Consider the following 21869-nt stretch of genomic DNA (forward strand, 5'->3'; position numbering starts at 1 on the left):
AAGGCGAAGTGTAGTGTATATAAAAAGCGGCGTGGGATTAGTGATGAAATCTAAATCAGTGTCTATCGTGTAAGTGCCCCCTGAATATAGATCTTGCATGTGTGTTAGTCCTACATCTTTCAAAGCCAGAACTGGGTCAGATTCCCTCATTACAGATAATGCTACATGTCCAGGCAGCGCCGGCGCATAATGAGGGAGCTTGCCAGCCAACTGATCAATAGCCTGCCATGCTCCCCCCGTCACATTTATTGTGTTAATCTCTTGTTTAGGTGTACCCCTGCAAACATGAGTAATTATGCCTGAAAGTGGTATGGGATGTGTATCCCCGTCTTCCACCGCTATATGGGGGTGAAGTCATGTGGTCTGAACCAATAATAAGCGTATTGCGCCTGCGCACATAAATAGTAGAGATATAGATCGGGTGCCCCAAATCCCCCTCTAACATATGGAAGCGTCAATGTGGCCCAGCTGATTCTCACCTGTTTCCCTCCCCACAGTAGTCTTAAAAGTTGTGTCTGAACCATAGCAAAGAAGTGTCTGGGTAATCGAATTGGAATATTACAGAAAAGTTACAAATACGGGGCAAAACTACCATTTTGACCACTGCAACCCTGTCTGCCAAAGATAAAGGGAGATGTATCCACTTTTCCACCTGCCCCTCCAAATAATGGGGTGCTCTACCCTAGTTCTCCTTTATAACAATCTCTGGATCGCGGTGTACCCAGACACCAAAATAAACAGGCTCAGCTGTCCAAACCAATGGATATTCTAAAGGGGGAGGGCAAGTGCACAATGTTAATGGAACAATCACGGACTTCTCCCAATTTATCGAAAGGCCAGAAAAAAGGCCAAACCTAATGTATTCTCGCAGCACCGGTGAAAGGTGGATCTGCGGCTCACGTATGAAAAGAACCATATCGTCTACGTACATTGAAATCACAACCGGTCTATGATTGAAATTAAGAGCTGTCTGTCTATGACGCTGACGGATTATACAGGCAAGCAGTTCGAGCATGAAAGCAAACAAAAGAGGCGACAGTGGGCATCCCTGCCTGGTGCCGCGGTCTACTCGGAGAAGGTCGGAGGTGAAGCGGCCTACTCTAACTCTCGCTGATGTGTCAGTGAAAAGTATTTGCAACCAGCGTAATAAAACATTAGGAAATCCTACTCTCCTAAGAATATGGAACATGTAAACCCACTCGATGGAGTCAAATGCCTTTGCGGCATCAAGCATGACCGCCGCAGCTTGGATCTCAGAATTTAAAATGTGATACATGGTGAATATTGTGCAGAGGTTATTGGAGGTGGAACGTCCCGACACGAAACCAGACTGATCCAGTAAGACCATGATGGGAAGCAATGGTTGCAATCTAGTGGCCAATATTTTGCATCAAGATTTATCAAAGATAAAGGGCGATACGATTCGCACCGCGTTGGATCTTTATCTTTTTTAAGAAGAGTGATAATAAGCGCCTGTCTGAGAGATGGCGGCAGGATCCCTGAATCATGAGCTTACACATATACCTCTAACAGATATGGGGTGATGATGTCTGCGTATTGTTTAAAAATTCCGCAGTGAGCCCGTCAGAGCCAGGGGCCTTATTAGGTAGAGATTTAATTGCCTCCTTAATATCCGACTCTGCTATAGGCTGACTGAGGTATTCGCGATGTCCGTCCGCAAGCCACACACCAGCAACGTCTTCCAGATATTCAGACAGACCAGCTTCATCACAGGCGCCGCACGAGGCATACTGCTCGCCGTAAAAAATCTTGAACTGCTCCACGATGTCCCGAGTCCTGTAGTGTTCCACCCCATTCCTATCCACAATCCTACTAAAATGATGGTGATTAGCTCTAAATTGTAGCGTCTCAGCAAGCTTCCTACCGGGGTGTCCAGCCTCACCATAGGCTCTGGCCACATGTCGCCGCGACTTACATCGTATCTCAGAGTCCGCTAACTCATCATACTCTTTTAATAAGGCGTGGAGTCGGTCGAGGGGAGTAGTTGCCGGGTCTGTGATATATTGCGTTTCAAGTTCGCTTAACTGTTTTTCGAGCTTTGTCAACTGACCCCTAAGGTCTTTTAAAATTCCCAAAGTGGTGCTAATACAAACCCCGTGGATCGTGACCTTTAATGCCTCCCACAAGACAGCTGGGTTATCTACCGTCCCAGCATTCAATTCAAAATATTGCGTGATGGCCTGTCTTGTAGTGTCTTCATATAGAGGATCGAGTAATGCCTCAGCTCTGAATCTCCAGGTGAAGGGAAAGTGCGTGTTAGTTAGTATATGGATTTCTAGCAGTATTGGGTTATGATCTGAAAGCGTGCGAGGCAAATTATACACATTTGTTACCCATCCATTAGCTTCTTCATTCATTAGCCAATAGTCTAATCTGGACCAGCTTTGATGCGCAGGAGTTATGTATGTGCCCACTCTATCTGTTGCATTGCATAGCCTCCACGCATCGACCAAGCCCAACTCTGCCATAGAATCACGCACACACTGAGCAAATTTAATTGTGCGCGCCCCGTGAGGATTGGACTTATCTAGGCCCGGGTCAAGGTGTGTATTAAAGTCGCCTCCCCACAAAGTTGCCACCTCCGGCAATTCACGGAGCACTCATAACAATTGTATAAAAGTATGCGCTCATCCACTACTGGACCATAGACATTAATGAGTGTAATCAGTGTATTCCCTAACTTGCCCTGTACTATCACCCAGTGGCCTTCGTTATCAATCTGCGACCGCGTTGGAAAAAAAGGTATACCCCTCTTTATCAAGATAAGAACACCCCTGGGGTATGTGGAAAATGAGGACGCTATCTTGTACCCCGTCCATCTATTTGCAATATTGTTCTCTCTTTGCTTGCATAAGTGTGTTTCCTGCAAGAGAGCTATATGAATGTTGTGCCTATCGAGATACGCTAATACTTGTCTGACTTTTTTAGGAGTATTTAGTCCCCGAATTTTCCATGTTATACAGTTGTACTTCTCAGCTATCGTACCCGTTTCTTTGTATAAGTCTGCACCTAGGCACTAATGCATTCAAGCCCATCAAAAACCTATGTCGATCTGTGTCTGTTTCCATTGTGTTCAAGACATTAACAACCCCAACATTCTGTTATATCCCTCCCCCTCCCGCCACCCACTTTGGCAACCCCAATTCGCCAAAGACATTCCCTTTGGTAACTTCCCCACCCGACAAAAAACTTTGTGCCCAAAAGTCAAGATGGGGTATTCCCATATAGGTGGATCGTAGTGACGCGCCTCTCTCTCCCTTACTAGAGGGAGAGGGCCGCCACCCGATATACAGTTGCTGTTAAACCCGCCCCATGTCCAGAAGGGACACATAACACTTTAATCGATGTCATAGAGCAGTCAAATATTCTTCTTCCATCAGTGGCTAACTAAGTCAACATTATAACCTTCTATTCAATAGTGTTTAATATACTATAGTAAATCCTACTCCAGCAGTTACCTATGCAGGCCAATCTTTCGTATTCAACCATTTGCTGCAGACAACCCTCAGCTACACTTGATCTAACGTCATGCTCTCCATATTCAGCTTATTGCTGCCATATGGCTCGGATATCATTAGTCTCCGAAGCCAACCATGCACCTGCATGCACTCCCAGAACCTGCAACCAAGAAGAAACAGATTGAAAAAACATATATGCAATGTTACTCATCAATGTTTGAAGTATTGCCTGGTGCCTGTTTTTTGCGCCTCAGAGTCTTTGCATAGTCCATAGTCAGTTTCGGATTGCTGAAGATTTTTGCCGCGTTATCAACTCCAATTCGCAGGCGCGCGGGATACAGCATTGCATAGGGTACTTGCTCCTTCTTTAACACTTTCTTTACACCCTGGAACTCTTTTCTCGCTGCTTGGACCGACGCTGTGAAATCTGGATAGAACGAGAGTTCATTCCCTTGATACTGCACAGTTCCTTTCTGGCGGGCCACACGTAGCACTGTGTCTCTATCTCGAAAATTTAGAAGCCATGCAATAATGGGCCGAGGTGGAGCACCGGGGGGCGGACGCGCCGCCATAGATCTATGAGCGCGTTCCACCACCAGCATATTCGAAAGAGTGTTTGGTCCATATACCTCCCTAAATAGAGCTTTGACGTATTCCTCTAGCCTTCCTACATTTGTTGACTCCCGCAGGCCCAGGATGCGTACATTATTGTGTCTTGAACGTGCTTCAATGTCCTCATTCTTGTCTTTGATGAGGGCCAGTATCTTCTCGATGTCCGTTGTTTTAGCAGCCACTTGCTGTAAGCCTTCTTCAGCATCCGATATCCTTTGTTCAGCCTCTCCCAGTCTTGCTGCCTGCTTATCTAATTTGGCTGACATAGTATCCATGCGGCCGTTGAGCGCCTCGATCTTACCGTCTATGGATTGCAGGCTGGTTTGAATTGCCGCAAGGGTCTTCTCTAGTGCTGTAGGGGCCTGATGAGCCGCGTCCAACTCCGAGTCCGATACTGCATTTTGCGCTGATTTACCAGTCTTGCGCAATTCGAAGTTTATTCGAGGCTGGTTCTTGTCGGACTTTCTCATTGTATTCAATGTAGCGGTCCGCAGAATTAGCAAACTCTCGAAGCAATTGCAAAATTTAGGATTTAGATAAATGTAAATCACCAATATACCAGGCCCAGTCCGCTACGGTAGTGTATTGCACAGCCAGTCCCTTAAAACCTGAAATGCCTTTGCATTTGAATGTCTCGCACTTAAATAACAGCTCTGTGGGTGGTCATGTACTTGAAGAACTCTGCACTCCTCCACAATCACCTCTGGCCAAGTCGTTCCAGCTACAGGGCCTGCAGTGTTTTTTTTTGGTTTTTTTGTTTTTCCCCCAGTGTGTGCAGATATCAACAACTCGCCTGTTCTGGAGCACTTCGCCACACTCCTATCAGCTGCACTATGCTATTTGCGGAAAATCTGAAGCCTACAGCTCCCGGAGGTTACATGCAGATAGTTCAGGCTCCAACTGGCGAGGTGCAGCCACTGGAAGGTGAGTTTGAATGGCCCTTGTCACACTGTAAAGGTCTCAGGCATGCCACTCCATCATCCGTGAGCCCACATCAGCAATGCAGCAATGAGGGGGGGTGGGGTGGGGCAGGCCAATGAAGTTTTCTTAAAGTGTCTGCGCTGGCGGTCCGCCTCTGAGGCGCTGCTTAATTAAGCCTCTGCTCTTCCACTGCAGAGCGCCGACGGCCAGTTACCAGCGCGTGGCCCTGCGCGTCTCCTCAAGCCGGGCGCCTGCGTGTGATTTACCCCCACAGGTCTCTGCCAGTAGTGACCGCCGGCTCCCGTCCTCGGCAGCACTCACCTCCTACCACACAGCAGAGTGCTTCTTCAGCTCCGTTTGAGCCGTCGAAAGTCCCGCAGCGCACAGGAGGAATTGAATGCGGCTCCCGCAGCGCTTCAGCAACCTGTCGGATTTCGCCTCACCTTCACGGCTGCATTCGTCCGCAGTCCGCCGCCATTTTCTGCATCACCAAATTCCGGAGTTCGCCGCAAAGTGAAGTATCGGGACCGCCTCGACTTTCGGGGAACACAGCAGGTAACCGCTCTATGTATGCACTATCTTTGCCTCCTTACTGGGTGCACGGGAGGCTACAACAACGCAGGATAATTCAAAGTTTAAAGCGGCGGCCGGCAGAACTGCACTACTGTACTGCCATCTTGCCGCGTGCCAAGCCACGCCCTGGCCTTTGCACCCTTGTTGTGCTCCTGCAGAGGGTACCTGTATGTACCTTACAACCTCTGGATCGCCTTGTAACTCCACCTGCAACACAAAAGAATACATTAGACAAACCCCCCCACACCCTACCTGAACGCCGGGTATGCGGTAGGGAGGGAAACGGCGTTGGGGTAGTGGGCAAAGAGGGCGCCCAGTGGGCGGGGAGAGGTATATGTACCTCACCCCCAGCCCCCTCTACCCGGAGGTGACGCAGCACACCGGACCCCTGAGGGTCCCAAACACTGGAAGGCTGCCTCCTGTGCCTCTTGTGGCACTAAGGCGGCCGCCCTCTTAGCGGGTCTCCTTCTTGGACCCCAGGCAGTGTGCAGTCTGCGCTTGGATGCCTTTCTCCTAAGTAAGTGTGTGCATAGTGGGAGCAATACTGCTTCCGGTGCCCGGCTCCTGTCTGCACCTAGATGCCAGTCTCCCCGGTTGTGTGCACAGTGTGAGCACTACTGCTTCCGGTGCTCGGGTTATGTCTGCGCCTATATGTGTCTCTCCCCGTGTGTGTTTGTGCACAGTGTGAGCACTACTGCTTCCGGTGCCCTGCTCCTGTCTGCACCTAGATGCCAGTCCCCCCGGTTGTGTGCACAGTGTGAGCACTACTGCTTCTGTTGCGCAGCTCATGTATATGCCTCTAAGTGTGTCTTCCCAAGTGTGGGTACAGTGTGAGCACTACTGCTTCTGATGCAGTTCCTATCTGCGTCTCTGTGCGAGTCTATCCGGATGTGTGCACAGTGTGAACAGCACAGTGTGTGCACAGTGTGAGCACTACTGCTTCTGGTGCCCAGTTCCTGTGTCCGTCTCTGTGCGTGTCTGTTAGGATGTGTGCACAGTGTAAACATCACGGTGTGTGCACAGTATAAGCACTACTTTTTCTGGGGCCCAGTCCCGGTCTGTGCCTCTGTTTGTGTCGCTCCGGGTGTGTGCATATTGTGAGCACTACTGCTTCCGGTGCCCGACCCTGTCTGTGCCTCTATGTGAGTCTCCCCGAGTAGGTGCATTGTAAGCACTACTGCCTCCGGTGCCCGGCCCCTGTCTGAGCCTCTGTCTGTCCCTTCCTGGGTGTGTGCACATTGTGTGCACTACTGCTTCCAGTGCTGAGCCATGTGCCTCTGTGTGTGTGTGTGTGCACAACATGTCTGTTTTGCTGCTGCAGTGCCCAGGTCCTCTCTGTGCCTCTGTGGGTATCTTCGGATCCGTGTACAGTGTGCATGCACTGCACCGTGGCTGCTGGGCGTTCAGCTGCGACTGTACCCCTTATGGGGGTTCGAAAGTGCAGAACTCATTAAATCATTTTGTGTAATCACACACACACACACCGGTGACAGTAGAGTAAATTAGCGCTCGTACCCTTAAGCAAAGCGTCCCTCCCCACATGTGCGACTCCACGCTCTGTGGGCATGGAAACATGCCAGGTAGTTCTGTCCTGCATATATTTACATCCCTGTGTGTCATGCTGAGCATGTGTGTGTGTTAGATATTCAGTCTGCAAAACCGCAGGCTGTTTAATGATGCCAGTTAGCGCCGCCTACTGTTTGTTTGTTTGTTTATTTGTGTTTTTCTAGGCTACGCAGACGCAAAGAGTACAAGTGACGACGAGTCCAGTCCGGGGGGGCGGGCCTAAGGGAGACAGGGTGGTCACCAACCCCACTTTCAGATGAAAACCGACGACAATAGATCTCGCGGCCGAGCAGCGCATGCTCTGCGTCGCTTGGCGAGATCTAAAAAACGGGGTTGGTCCCAACCGTCCTGTTACCGCCCAATTTCGTTAATGGACTCTAGCGTAAAAATCTTGGGATTAATTTTATTGGCCCATCTAGAGCAATAGGCCTTGGCAAATAATGTTCTATCTGAGGCCCAGTTCGGTTTTAAATCTGGGTTAGGGACAATTGAACAATGTTTAAATCTTTATTAAATATTGGGGAAATTCATGAAGGCCAAACATGAATCAGTGCACCTGGCCTTCATTGATCTATATAGCGCATTCGATCTCATGATTCACGATAAATTATGGGACCTATGGTGAGGGATGGGCGTGGAATCTGAATTTTTAACTCTCACACGCTAGTTCCCTCAAGAGCTTACAGTAAGGGTGCGTTATGGGACCTCTGCTAAATTCTCCTCGTACATTAAGTCTACCCGGGGGGTTAGGCAGGGTTGCATCTTGCCCCCCTTTCTTTTCTTGTTATACATAAATTGGATAAGTTCCTTTTTGATGGGAAACAGGAAGGATGTCCTACAAATGACGAATAAACTGGTTCCCATTTTGCTGTATGCGGATGATGCAGTAGTGATCATCTGCACAGCTACTGGGCTCCAGATGCTCTTAGATTTATATTTTTGGTATTCGTGAAGGAGCTGGATCTCCAAGTTAACATATCAAAGTCCTTCATCATGACGTGAGCGTCCGAGCACTAAGTCTAAAACATTTAAAATGGGTGCCCACATTTATGCGAAAGTAAACATTCTTAATTATTTTGGAATTCTTTTTAACCAAACACTTAGTTGGGTACCCCTTTTAACAGTAAGACTCCAGTGCCTCTGTAAGAACATGGAAGCTATCTTTAGATTTGCTCACAAAAAGCACCACCACCCACAAAAACGAAATGAGCCTTTTTCAAGGGTAAATGCATCATGGTGGGAATTTATGGTGCCGGACTGTGGGGCTACACAAGAGCTGGGACATCAAAAGAACAGAAAATAGTTTTTCTTGCAGACTGCTGTCAGTCCCGGTTAGTACTGCCACTTTAGTATGCCACGAAGAATTGGGGTTGACGTACCTGGAAGATCTGGTTGGTTTGGCCCGCTATTGCTTTGGGTAAAACATTTGGGGGACACCTGAGACTGCAGTAAACTGTATTGCAGATTGCATGTCTTTAGACAAGGCAACTTAGATTCCATGGTTATCCTACATAAAAAAACACCTTAACCCCTTCGGGGCTGATGACGAGCTGGGCTCGTCATGGAGCAGGGCGCTCGCACGCTGATGACGAGCCCAGCTCGTCATGAGCCCCACCCTCGGGGGAAGCGCTAGCGCTCCCCCGAGTCTGCCCGTTTTCTTCTTTTCTGCGGGGATGGCAGGGGAAGACCTTCCCCTGCCTCCCCCCGCCCTCCCCGCCCGCGTCTGACGTCACTGGAGGTTCCCTTTGTTTACCGACGCGCAGGGAAGCCATTTGCTTCCTGCGCGTCGTTGTAGAAAGAGGTTCGTTTTGCGGCTGGGGCGGGGGGGATTGTTTTGAAACTTGCATCGAGGGAAAGGAAAGGCTTTTCCTTTCCCTCGATGCAACTTTAGAGCATTCCTGCTGCACGATCGTGCGATCGTGCAGCTGAAATGCTAGGGATTTAAATTTTTATTTTTTTATTTTCCAATTTCGTTGTTCGGGGAGCGGCCCCTTGGGGAAGGGTCGCTCCCCTTTTTGGGGGAACAGTAATTTTGAAGTGTTTTCGTGCCTCCTATGTTGATAAATGGCCGTTTTTTAAAAATAAAATGCTGATGGGGGTCATTTTGAAAGTATAATTATAGTGCTAATTTTAATCAAGGATGCAAGTGCCTCTGTCCTTCATTACTTTTACTTTGTGTTTATCTGAAGTGGCTAAAAAACACATCTGTCCTGCCTAGGCAAAGCTCACTAGTGTTTTTGGGCTGATGAATGCTTTTTTGTATTTGTGCTGCAATTCGAACACATGCTTTGTCTCCAGTGACCATGTGTGTGTTACTATTCCATCGCAGCGATGTGCGAAGGGGTCCCTTGAGTGAGCTGTCCATCATAGTGGGAAGCTCACAAATAATTTTGGGCTGATGATTGTTTTCCTGAATTTGTGCTGCAACTCGAGCGCCATCTTTGTCTCCAGTGTCCATGTGTGCGTTACTATGCAATCGTACAGATGTGCGCAGGGGTCCCTTGTGTGAGCTGTCCATCATAGTGGGAAGGTCACAAATGTTTTTGGGCTGATGAATGTTTTCCTGAATTTGTGCTGCAACTCGAGCGCTTGCTTTGTCTCCAGTGACCGTGTGTGTTACTATGCCATCGCACCGATGTGTGCACAGGTCCCTTGAGTGAGCTGTCCATCATAGTGGGTAAATTTAGGAAAGATGGTGCACTCCGCTAGTTGGTGGGCATGGCCAAACGGGGGTCTTCTGTGTGAGTTCACATGCCTCTTATGTGTATAAATGGTCAGAGACTGATGAGAGCAGCAGATGGGGAGAAAGAAGCTCCTGGTCATAGGAACTGTTTTTGGATTGCGCTTTTGAAAATCAAGGATGCAAGTGCCTCTGTCCAGCATCACAGTTAACCACAGTAATTCTGCTGCCCCCCTCCCCACGAGAATCCCTGATGACGTCAGCACGCACAGCACGCGCCAACATCTTCAGGGATTCCCAGGCGGTCGGGAAGCCATTTGCTTCCTGCGCCTGGAGGTGTTAGGTTGGTTTTGAGATTTTTGGGGGGGTTTGGGGCTGCAAAGAGGCATCAGGGGAGAGGCAAGTGAATTTCCTCTCTCCTGATGTCTCTTTGCAGGGCATTTCTGCCTCACGGTCGCGCACAGCATTGCGATTGTGCGGTGGAAATGCCCCCACTAGCACCAGGGATTTTATTTTAGATTGTAGGAAGTGACCCCTTGGGCAAGGGTCGCTTCCAGGTGGGTCGGATTTTAAATTTAGATTTTCTGCCCCCCCCGGTGGGCAAATCAACCCGTACTTTTGTCCGTTTTGCCCTTTTTGATGGCCCATCTGTGTGGATGTGATTTTGGGGGTAAATTTGTGTGTTGTTTATTCATTTGTTATGTTGTTTGTGAAATGTAGTATTAATTTTTTTTTTCTTCTTTGTTTTTGATCCAGGCTTTTGCTGTTTGTATTGGTGTAGGTTGTGGTTCAGTTAATGCTGGTTTTGCAGCTTGTGTAGTTGCATTGGTAAGTAAATGTTTTTTGTACTACTTTCCCTAGATGAATGTGTTTTTATGAAAAGTGTAGTTATTGCTGTTTGTGTGGCTTTGTGTTTCTTGATTGTTAACTTTTTTTTTGTATTGCTGCTTGATGTGTACTTTGTCTAATCTATACTTTTTTTTCTTTCTAGTGGGATTTCCTTTCTTTTTGCTGTGTTTCAGCAGAGTAGGTGCTGGTGAATGTTCTTATATTTGGTTAGATTTGAATTGTTTTTGAGTGTATTGATTTTTGTGTGAAGACTCTACCTTGTTTACTTCTTACTTTGCACAGTGTAGGTTGTTGTTCACTTGTGTGTGTAGTCTTCTTGCTTTGTAAGGATAATGGCTGCTCGCAGGATGACTGCTAAGCAGGTTGTTAGTTTGCTTTTTGAGTCTTCCTCTGACCATGGTCCAGACACTGACTCCGATTCGGAGCATGAGGTAGGTGCAGAAGATTCAGGCAGTGAGTTTTCTCTTCGCATGGTATCATCGGATGATGATTCTTCTTCTAGTGCTGATGAAGTGCCTGTGGTAGAGAGGGACATTGCTGTGCCGGTAGAGAGGCAAGAGCCATCTGAGCGGCAGCCTAGGTCCTCAAGGTTTCCCTTTTTTTTTTCGTCGGGAAGAGGCAAGTGTGGTAAAGGCTGCGCCCAAAAGGTTTCACATTGCTGTGGTGCGCCAAGGGTTATCTGGTGCTGCTAGTCTTCCTGTTGTAGAGCAGCATGAGGCATCTGGTGCTGCTAGTCTTTCTGTTGTTGTTGAGCAGCAAGTGGCATCTGGGGATGCGAGTTCTTCTGTTGATGTTGAGATGCAAGAGGCAGCTGGGGATGTGAGTTCTCCTGTTGGTGTAGAGATGCAAAATGTATCTGGGGATACTAGTATTCCCGTTGATGTAGTGCAGCAAGAGGCATCTGGGCTGCAGGCTAGGGTGGCTTCTTCTCCCGATGTTAGTGATGACGTCTGATTTGCCCCTGGCATGGTGCAGCCGGAATTGCCAGACTTCACTGGTGTTCCAGGGTGTAGAGTGAATACTGACAATTTTTTGCCAATTCAATTTTTTCAGTTGTTTTTTGACGATGAGTTTTTGCAAGAGATTGTGGAGCAAACTAATTTGTATGCAGAGCAGTATTTGAGGGACCACAGTGCCAGCCTTAAGCCCCATTCTAGAGCTACCCATTGGTCTCCCACATATGTTGAAGAGATGAAGAAGTTTTTGGGATTAACTTTTTTGATGGGCTTGCTAAGGAAGCCATCAATGTCTTCTTATTGGTCCACTAGTCCCTTGATGGCAACATCTATATTTCCAGCAGTTATGTCTCGTGATCGATATATGCTTCTTCTTCGCATGATGCATTTTGTTGATAATGATTTAGCGTTGCCACGCGATCACCCTGATTGTGACCGTCTTTTTAAGATTTGGCCTGTCCTTGATCACTTTGTTGATCGTTTTCCTGAGATCTTTGCTCCTGGAAAAGAAATAGCTGTGGATGAGTCTTTGGTATTGTTCAAGGGCCGCTTGGTTTTTAGGCAATACATTCCTAGTAAGAGGGCACGCTATGGAATCAAATTGTATATGCTGTGTGACAGTGATACTGGATATGTTTATAATTTCAGGGTGTACACCGGTAAGGATTCCAGCATTAACACTTCTGCTTGTCCGTCCACTTTTGGAGTGACTGAGAAAATTGTGTGGGAACTAGGTAGACGATTATTTAACAAAGGCCACCATTTATATGTAGATAACTTCTACACTAGTGTGCGTTTGTTCAAGGAATTGGCCAAAGTGGGCACTGTTGCTTGTGGCACGATGCGCAGTAACCGGAAAGGTTTCCCAATAGAACTTGTTTGCAAAAGGCTTGTGCGGGGACAGTCTACTGCATTGCGATGTGGGAAGCTTCTAGCTGTGAAGTTTTCAGACAGGAGAGATGTGTATATGCTGACTACTATCCATGACGAAAGCACTGAAGCTCTGCCTGTTCGGGGTGAGAGTGCTGAAGTGCGTAAACCTGTGTGCATTTTACAGTACAATAAGTACATGGGTGGTGTTGACAGAGTAGATCAGAGGTTGGAACCTTATGCTGCTCTTCGAAAGGCTTACGTTTGGTACAAGAAGTTGGCTATCCATCTTTTCCACTTGGCATCCTTTAATGCTTTTGTTGTTTTCCAGAAATCTTGTCCTGAGTCAAAGATGCCTTTTGTTAAGTTTCAGGAGACTATAATAGGCAGCCTTGTACTAGTGGAACAGGCAAGTGTGCCAAGATTTGGAGTGGTGGAGGAAGTGGCTAGACTGAAAGATCGCCACTTTCCAGAATACATTCCTCCCACAACTGCAAAAGACCATCCCACTAAAAGATGTAGAGTCTGTTGGCGAAGAGAAGTGCGGAGGGAGTCTCGTATGTACTGCCCTGACTGTCCTGGATTGTGTGTGCCAGCTTGTTTTAAATCGTACCACACACAAAAGAAGTTTTGGGAGTTTCATTGAGCTTGTAAGTGTACTGCTGGTCTGTATTCTGTAATATTTTTTAGTCTGCTTTAAGGTTTGCATTAGTGCAAAGCATTTAGTTTTTGAATTTGTGTTAGCAGATTTGTAGGTTTCTTCATTTGATTTGTGGTATTTCTTAAAAAAATTCTAATTTCGATGGTGGTGTTTGCAGGATTGTGCTTGGATTGTTGGTGTGCGTGGACTGGCGCTTGGCTGGTGGTGTGCGTGGTCTGGTGCTTGGCTGGCATAGTGCATGGATTGGAGTTGTGCTGGGGGGTGAGTGGATTTTTGCTTGGCTGGCGGAGTGCATGGTTAGGTGCTTGGCTGGTGGTGTGAGTGGATGGCGCTTGGCTGGTGGTGTGCGTGGTCTGGTGCTTGGCTGGCATAGTGCATGGATTGGAGTTGTGCTGGGGGGGTGCGTGGATTTTTGCTTGGCTGGCGGAGTGCATGGTTAGGTGCTTGGTTGGCGGTGTGTGTGGAGTGGTGCTTGGCTGTTGTTGTGTTTGTGGGGTGGCGCTTGGCTGGTGGTGTGCGTGGAGTGATGCTTGGCTGGTGGTGTGTGTGGAGTGGTACTTGGCTGTCAGTGTGCGCTGAGTGGTGTTTGACTGGCGGTGTGCATGGTCTGGTGCTTGGATGGTGGTGTGGGTGGACTGGCGCTCGGCAGGCGGTGTGTGAGTAGTTACTTTCTGTTGGTCACTACACACACTGCTAGTTGAGTGACACTCCACACAGTCCATCATTTTGTGTAGTTGCAGTGTCAGAAATGTGGGCGTGTGAAAGTGATGGGCCCTTGAATGGCGCTGTTTGCTGGTGTGAGTGTTGAAATGTGATGGGTCCGCGGCTGGCGGTGTGAATATTTTGTATGTGTCACGCGTACGAAAGGTGTATGAATGGCCTGTAAAGAGGTTGGTGCCTTGACGTGGCTTTACAGCTCACGAGCTGTGAGTCAGTGGTTCAGTTTATCATACTTTCAATTATACGCAGTGTATTTAATTTTTGATGAAATTACTTGCGTATCCAATTGTATGTACTGAATCATCACTCACCCTCGTGCCAAATCCAACCAGTATGTGTGTGTGCTTGCGGATTAGATGGACGTACAGTAATAATTGTTTTTTTTCTCTTTCTGCAGTAGGGTGTACCTTGTCCCTTATTGTGATTGTTGTAATGTGTTGCTTTTCCATTCGGATGGTGTCAATGGTCTGGTTTGTATAAGGTATGAAAGGTGCGTGAATGGCCTGTAAAACGGTTGGTGCCTTGTCGTGGCTTTATAGCTCACGAGTTGCGAGTCACTGGTTCGGTTTTTATGCATTTATTTATTGACAGAGCATTTCATTTTTTTGAAATATCTTGTTAATAAAATTTTATGTACTGAACCATCACTCGCCCTCGTGCCAAATCCAACCTGTATGTGTGTGTCTTTGAGGAATAGATAGCCGTGCTTGAATGTTTGACTTTTGAGTAACTCTGTTAAGGTGTGGTATCCTTTTACTCGGGAGAACAAGGGGAACGCAGGGTGGTAGGACATTTTTGCCGGCACGGCGATCCCACGCCAAAAAGTTCGGAAAAGTGCTATTTTTACCTAATTTTAAGGTTTGCAAGGAGTTCTGGGTAGGAAAACATTGGGGGACCCACGCATGCCATACCTCCCTGAACTCTCCCGGGTGTCTAGTTTTCAGAATTGTTTGGGTTTGCTACTTTCCAAAGAATACCACCCAGCCCCGGGCCAAAAACTCAGGTGCCCCCCCCCCCCAAAATCAAAGTTATATTGCTATTGTATTGTATTTTAAATTCACCACCGTACGATTTGGACCTTTTCCTGTTGCAGCCACTATGGCTACCCACGCAAGTGAGGTACCGTTTTTATCGGGAGACCTGGGGGAACGCTGGGTGGGAGGTAATTTGTGTGAGCCCAGTGATGCCACGCTTTCCCAGACTACAACGTGTGAAAAATTGATTTTTTTCTGCTAAAAGTGAGGTTTGCAAGGGATTCTGGGTAAAGGAACGTTGGAGGATCCACGCAAGCCATACCTCCTTGGAAGCCCCCGGGTGTCTACTTTTCAGAAATGTGTGGGTTTGGTAGGTTTCCATAGATGGCTGTCTCGCACGGGGCCAGAAACCCAGGTAACCCCTCTTGTAAAAGCTGGTGAATTTAACAATGGTGACAATGTCAAGTCCACCAGCTTTTGCAAGAGGGGTTACCTGGGTTTTTGGCCCCGTGCGAGACAGCCATCTAGGGAAACCTACCAAACCCACACATTTCTGAAAAGTAGACACCCGGGGGCTTCCAAGGAGGTATGGCTTGCGTGTATCCTCCAACGTTCCTTTACCCAGAATCCCTTGCAAACCTCATTTTTTGGCTTGGAAAAAATCAGTTTTTTCACACGTTTTAGTGTGGGAAAGCGTGGCATCACTGGGCTCACACAAATTACCTCCCACCCAGCGTTCCCCAAGGTCTCCCGATAAAAATGGTACCTCACTTGCGTGGGTAGGCATAGTGGCTGCTTTAGGAAAAGGCCCAATTCATACTGTGGAGACCAAAAAATTACCTTTAGCCAAATAATCTTATTTTTTGAGGGGGTCACCTGAGCTTTTGGCCCGGGGCTTGGCGGGCATCTTTGGAAACTACCAAACCCAAACATATCTGAAAACTAGACACCCGGGGGAGTCCAAGGAGGTATGGCATGCGTGGGTCCCCCAATGTTTTCCTACCCAGAAACCCCTGCAAACCTTAAATGTTGGTCAAAAAAACCACTTTTCCGTACTTTTTTGGGTGGGATCTCGCTGCCGGCACAAATGTGCTACCACCCAGCGTTTCCCTTGTTCTCCCGAGTAAAATGATACCTCACTTGTGTGGGTGGGCCAAAGGCATGTGACTCAGGCTGGGGGGCTTAATTTGTAAAACTTAAATATGACTAAAAACTACTTTTTTCAAAATTCATTTTTGGCGTGTTCTGCTTTGGGGCACCCACACAAGTGAGGTATCCTTTTACTCGGGAGAACAAGGGGAACGCAGGGTGATAGGACTTTTTTGCCGGCACGGCGATCCCACGCCAAAAAGTTTGGAAAAGTGCTATTTTTACCTAATTTTAAGGTTTGCAAGGAGTTCTGGGTAGGAAAACATTGGGGGACCCACGCACGCCATACCTCCCTGAACTCTCCCGGGTGTCTAGTTTTCAGAACTGTTTGGGTTTGCTACTTTCCAAAGAATACCACCCAGCCCCGGGCCAAAAACTCAGGTGCCCCCCCCCCCAAATCAAAGTTATATTGCTTCAGGGTATTTTAAATTCACCACCGTAAGATTTGAACCGTTTCCTGTTGCAGCCACTATGTCTATCCACACAAGTGAGGTACCATTTTTTTCAGGAGACCGGGGGGCACGCTGGGTGGGTGGAATTTTGTGGATCCACGCAGATTTCAGAACTTTCCACCACAGAAATGGGAGGAAAATGTGTTTTTTTTGTCAAATGTTTATGTTTGCAAGGGATTCTGCGTAACAAAACCTGGGGGCAGGCAGACGAGTCACCCCATCCTGAATTCCCCTGGGTGTCTAGTTTTCAAAAATGTATAGGTTTGCTAGGTTTCCCTAGGTGCTGGCAGAGCTACGGCGCAAAAACAAAAGGTAGTCTTTTTGTCCAAAACGTGCTAAATTTCACTGGGAAATTGAGGTGCGACCATGCTGCGTTTTGCGCTGTTTCATGTCGCAGCCACTATGCCTACTCACGCAAGTGAGGTACCATTTTTTTCGGGAGACCTGGGGGCACGCTGGGTGGGTGGAAATTTGTTGATCCACGCAGATTCCAGAACTTTCCACCACAGAAATGTGAGGAAAATGTGTTTTTTTGGTCAAATTCTTAGCTTTGCAAGGGATTCTGGGTAGCAAAACCTGGGGGTAGGCAGACGAGTCACCCCATCCTGAATTTCCCTGGGTGTCTAGTTTTCAAAAATGTATAGGTTTGCTAGGTTTCCCTAGGTGCTGGCAAAGCTACGGCGCAAAAAACAAATGTAGTCTTTTTGTCCAAAACTTGCTAAATTTCACTGGGAAATTGAGGTGCGACCATGCTGCGTTTTGCGCTGTTTCATGTCACAGCCACTATGCCTACCCACGCAAGTGAGGTACCATTTTTTTCGGGAGACCTGGGGGCACGCTGGGTGGGTGGACATTTGTTGATCCACGCAGATTCCAGAACTTTCCACCACAGAAATGTGAGGAAAATGTGTTTTTTTTGGTCAAATTTTAATGTTTGCAAGGGATTCTGGGTAACAAAACCTGGAGGTAGGCAGACGAGTCACCCCATCCTGAATTCCCCTGGGTGTCTAGTTTTAAAAAATGTATAGGTTTGCTAGGTTTCCCTAGGTGCTGGCAGAGCTACGGCGCAAAAACAAAAGGTAGTCTTTTTGTCCAAAACGTGCTAAATTTCACTGGGAAATTGAGGTGCGACCATGCTGCGTTTTGTGCTGTTTCATGTCGCAGCCACTATGCCTACCCACGCAAGTGAGGTACCATTTTTTTTGGGAGACCTGGGGGCACGCTGGGTGGGTGGAAATTTGTTGATCCACGCAGATTCCAGAACTTTCCACCACAGAAATGTGAGGAAAATGTTTTTTTTTTGTCAAATTCTTAGCTTTGCAAGGGATTCTGGGTAACAAAACCTGGGGGTAGGCAGACGAGTCACCCCATCCTGAATTCCCCTGGGTGTCTAGTTTTCAAAAATGTATAGGTTTGCTAGGTTTCCTCAGGTGCTGGCAGAGCTACGGCGCAAAAACAAAAGGTAGTCTTTTTGTCCAAAACGTGCTAAATTTCACTGGGAAATTGAGGTGCGACCAAGCTGCGTTTTGCGCTGTTTCATGTCGCAGCCACTATGCCTACTCACGCAAGTGAGGTACCATTTTTTTCGGGAGACCTGGGGGCACGCTGGGTGGGTGGAAATTTGTTGATCCACACAGATTCTAGAACTTTCCACCACAGAAATGTGAGGAAAATGTGTTTTTTTGGTCAAATTCTTAGCTTTGCAAGGGATTCTGGGTAACAAAACCTGGGGGTAGGCAGACGAGTCACCCCATCCTGAATTTTCCTGGGTGTCTAGTTTTCAAAAATGTATAGGTTTGCTAGGTTTTCCTAGGTGCTGGCAGAGCTACGGCGCAAAAACAAAATGTAGTCTTTTTGTCCAAAACTTGCAAAATTTCACTGGGAAATTGAGGTGTGACCATGCTGCGTTTTGCGCTGTTTCATGTCGCAGCCACTATGCCTACCCACGCAAGTGAGGTACCATTTTTTTGGGAGACCTGGGGGCACGCTGGGTGGGTGGAAATTTGTTGATCCACGCAGATTCCAGAACTTTCCACCACAGAAATGTGAGGAAAATGTGTTTTTTTTGTCAAATATTTATGTTTGCAAGGGATTCTGGGTAACAAAACCTGGAGGTAGGCAGACGAGTCACCCCATCCTGAATTCCCCTGGGTGTCTAGTTTTCAAAAATGTATAGGTTTGCTAGGTTTCCCTAGGTGCTGGCAGAGCTACGGCGCAAAAACAAAAGGTAGTCTTTTTGTCCAAAACGTGCTAAATTTCACTGGGAAATTGAGGTGCGTCCATGCTGCGTTTTGCGCTGTTTCATGTCGCAGCCACTATGCCTACCTACGCAAGTGAGGTACCATTTTTTTCGGGAGACCTGGGGGCACGCTGGGTGGGTGGAAATTTGTTGATCCACGCAGATTCCAGAACTTTCCACCACAGAAATGTGAGGAAAATTTGTTTTTTTTGTCAAATTTTTATGTTTGCAAGGGATTCTGGGTAACAAAACCTGGGGGTAGGCAGACGAGTCACCCCATCCTGAATTTCCCTGGGTGTCTAGTTTTTAAAAATGTATAGGTTTGCTAGGTTTCCCGAGGTGCTGGCAGAGCTACGGCGCAAAAACAAAAGGTAGTCTTTTTGTCCAAAACGTGCTAAATTTCACTGGGAAATTGAGGTGCGACCATGCTGCGTTTTGCGCTGTTTCATGTCGCAGCCACTATGCCTACCCACGCAAGTGAGGTACCATTTTTTTCGGGAGACCTGGGGGCACGCTGGGTGGGTGGAAATTTGTTGATCCACGCAGATTCCAGAACTTTCCACCACAGAAATGTGAGGAAAATTTGTTTTTTTTGTCACATTTTTATGTTTGCAAGGGATTCTGGGTAACAAAACCTGGGGGTAGGCAGACGAGTTACCCCATCCTGAATTCCCCTGGGTGTCTAGTTTTCAAAAATGTATAGGTTTGCTAGGTTTCCCGAGGTGCTGGCAGAGCTACGGCGCAAAAACAAAAGGTAGTCTTTTTGTCCAAAACGTGCTAAATTTCACTGGGAAATTGAGGTGCAACCATGCTGCGTTTTGCGCTGTTTCATGTCGCAGCCACTATGCCTACCCACGCAAGTTAGGTACCATTTTTTTCGGGAGACCTGGGGGCACGCTGGGTGGGTGGAAATTTGTTGATCCACGCAGGTTCCAGAACTTTCCACCACAGAAATGTGAGGAAAATTTGTTTTTTTTGTCAAAGTTTTAGGTTTGCAAGGGATTCTGGGTAACAAAACCTGGGGGTAGGCAGACAAGTCACCCCATCCTGAATTCCTCTGGGTGTCTAGTTTTCAAAAATGTATAGGTTTGCTAGGTTTCCCTAGGTGCTGGCAGAGCTACGGCGCAAAAACAAAAGGTAGTCTTTTTGTCCAAAACGTGCTAAATTTCACTGGGAAATTGAGGTGCGACCATGTTGCGTTTTGCGCTGTTTCGTGTCGCAGCCACTATGCCTACCCACGCAAGTGAGGTACCGTTTTTATCGGGAGACCTGGGGGCACGATGGGTGGGTGGAAATTTGTTGATCCACGCAGATTCCAGAACTTTCCACCACAGAAATGTGAGGAAAATGTGTTTTTTTGTCAAATTCTTAGCTTTGCAAGGGATTCTGGGTAACAAAACCTGGGGGTAGGCAGACGAGTCACCCCATCCTGAATTCCCCTGGGTGTCTACTTTTCAAAAATATATACGTTTGCTAGGTTTCCCTAGGTGCCGGCAGAGCTACGGCGCAAAAACAAAAGGTAGTCTTTTTGTCCAAAACGTGCTAAATTTCACTGGGTAATTGAGGTGCGACCACGTTGCATTTTGTGCCGTTTCCTGTCGTAGGCACAAGGCCGACCCACACAAGTAAGGTACCGTTTTTATCGGGAGACCTGGGGGAACGCTGGGTGGGTGGAAATTTGTTGATCCACGCAGATTCCAGAACTTTCCACCACAGAAATGTGAGGAAATTGTGTTTTTTTTTGTTGTCAAAATCTTAGCTTTGCAAGGAATTCTGGGTAACAAAACCTGGTGGTAGGCAGTCGAGTCACCCCATCCTAAATTCCCCTGGGTGTCTACTTTTTAAAAATGTATAGGTTTGCTAGGTTTCCCTAGGTGCCGGCAGACCTAGGGTGCAAAAACTACAGCTAGGCACTTTGCCAAAAAAGGGTCAATTTGTAACTGCAAAATTTAGGTGTGACCACGTTGCATTTTGCGCCGTTTCCTGTCGCAGGCACAAGGCCGACCCACACAAGTGAGGTACCGTTTTTATCGGGACACTTGGGGTAATTCAGATTTGTAAATCAACTGTTATTACCAATTGAGCTTTTATGCATTTCTCCCTTTCAATGAAAGACATTGTGTAAAAAAAAAATCTTTATGAAAAATGACCAATAATTCTCATGCTAGTATGAGTATTCCCAATTTTGAAAATGTGCAATTATATACTGTTTCTGAACTCTATAATTTGTACCCAATTCAGAAATACATAGGTGTCTTTCATACAGATTATTCCATGTATAGATTTTCCAAGACAAAGTGCACTATACCCAGTAAATGAAAAAATACCATTGCAGGTTGCTGCTCAGTTTTTGGATCTGGGTTTGTCGGGTTCTTGGTGAAACTACAAGTCCTTTATATCCCCACAACCAGGAAGGTCTAACGGATGTAACGGTATATTGCTTTCCAAGAGTTGTCAAAATTAGAAAAAGTTATAGGTGAAAACGTTGAGACAAAAGGCTGTTTTGTTCAACAAAATTTCAATTATTCCAATATCTAACTGTTAGTTTCTATAACGAAACCTTCATGGATTTAGACAAATGACCCCTTTCTGAATTCAGAATTTTGTCTACTTTTCGAAAATGTAAAGCTTTCCAGGATCCATTATTGCTTTTAAACTCATTTCTACCATTAACTGGAAGGAGGTGGAAAGCTCTAAAAATAGCAAAAATAGGCTATGTCCCAGACAAATGCCAAAACTGAGTGAAAAATTTCGGTTCTCTGACAAAAGACTGTCATTCCCTAAAAGCTGAGAAAATGGAGATTTCAGCCCCACAAACCCTTTTTTGATACCATTTTCAGGGAAAAACCCAGAGGCTTTCATTTGCAGCCCGTTTTTCCCATTTTTCTGAAAACAACATAAAAATCACTATATTTTGGTTAATTTCTGGGACCCCTCCAAGGGAATCCACAAACCCTGGGTGCCTTTAGAATCCACATGATGTTGGAAGAAAAGGACGCAAATTTGGCGTGGATACCTTATGTGGTCAAAAAGTTACAAGGGCCTAAGCGCGCACTACTCCAAAACGCCAAAAAAAGCCTTAGCACAGGAGGGGAAAAGGCCTAGCAGCGAAGGGGTTAAATGAACTAGGCCTCACGGACCTGTCTGATAACCCCTTTATGATTAAGC

The sequence above is a fragment of the Lissotriton helveticus genome, chromosome 12, assembly GCF_964261635.1.
Source record: "Lissotriton helveticus chromosome 12, aLisHel1.1, whole genome shotgun sequence".
In the NCBI taxonomy this organism is placed as follows: domain Eukaryota; kingdom Metazoa; phylum Chordata; class Amphibia; order Caudata; family Salamandridae; genus Lissotriton; species Lissotriton helveticus.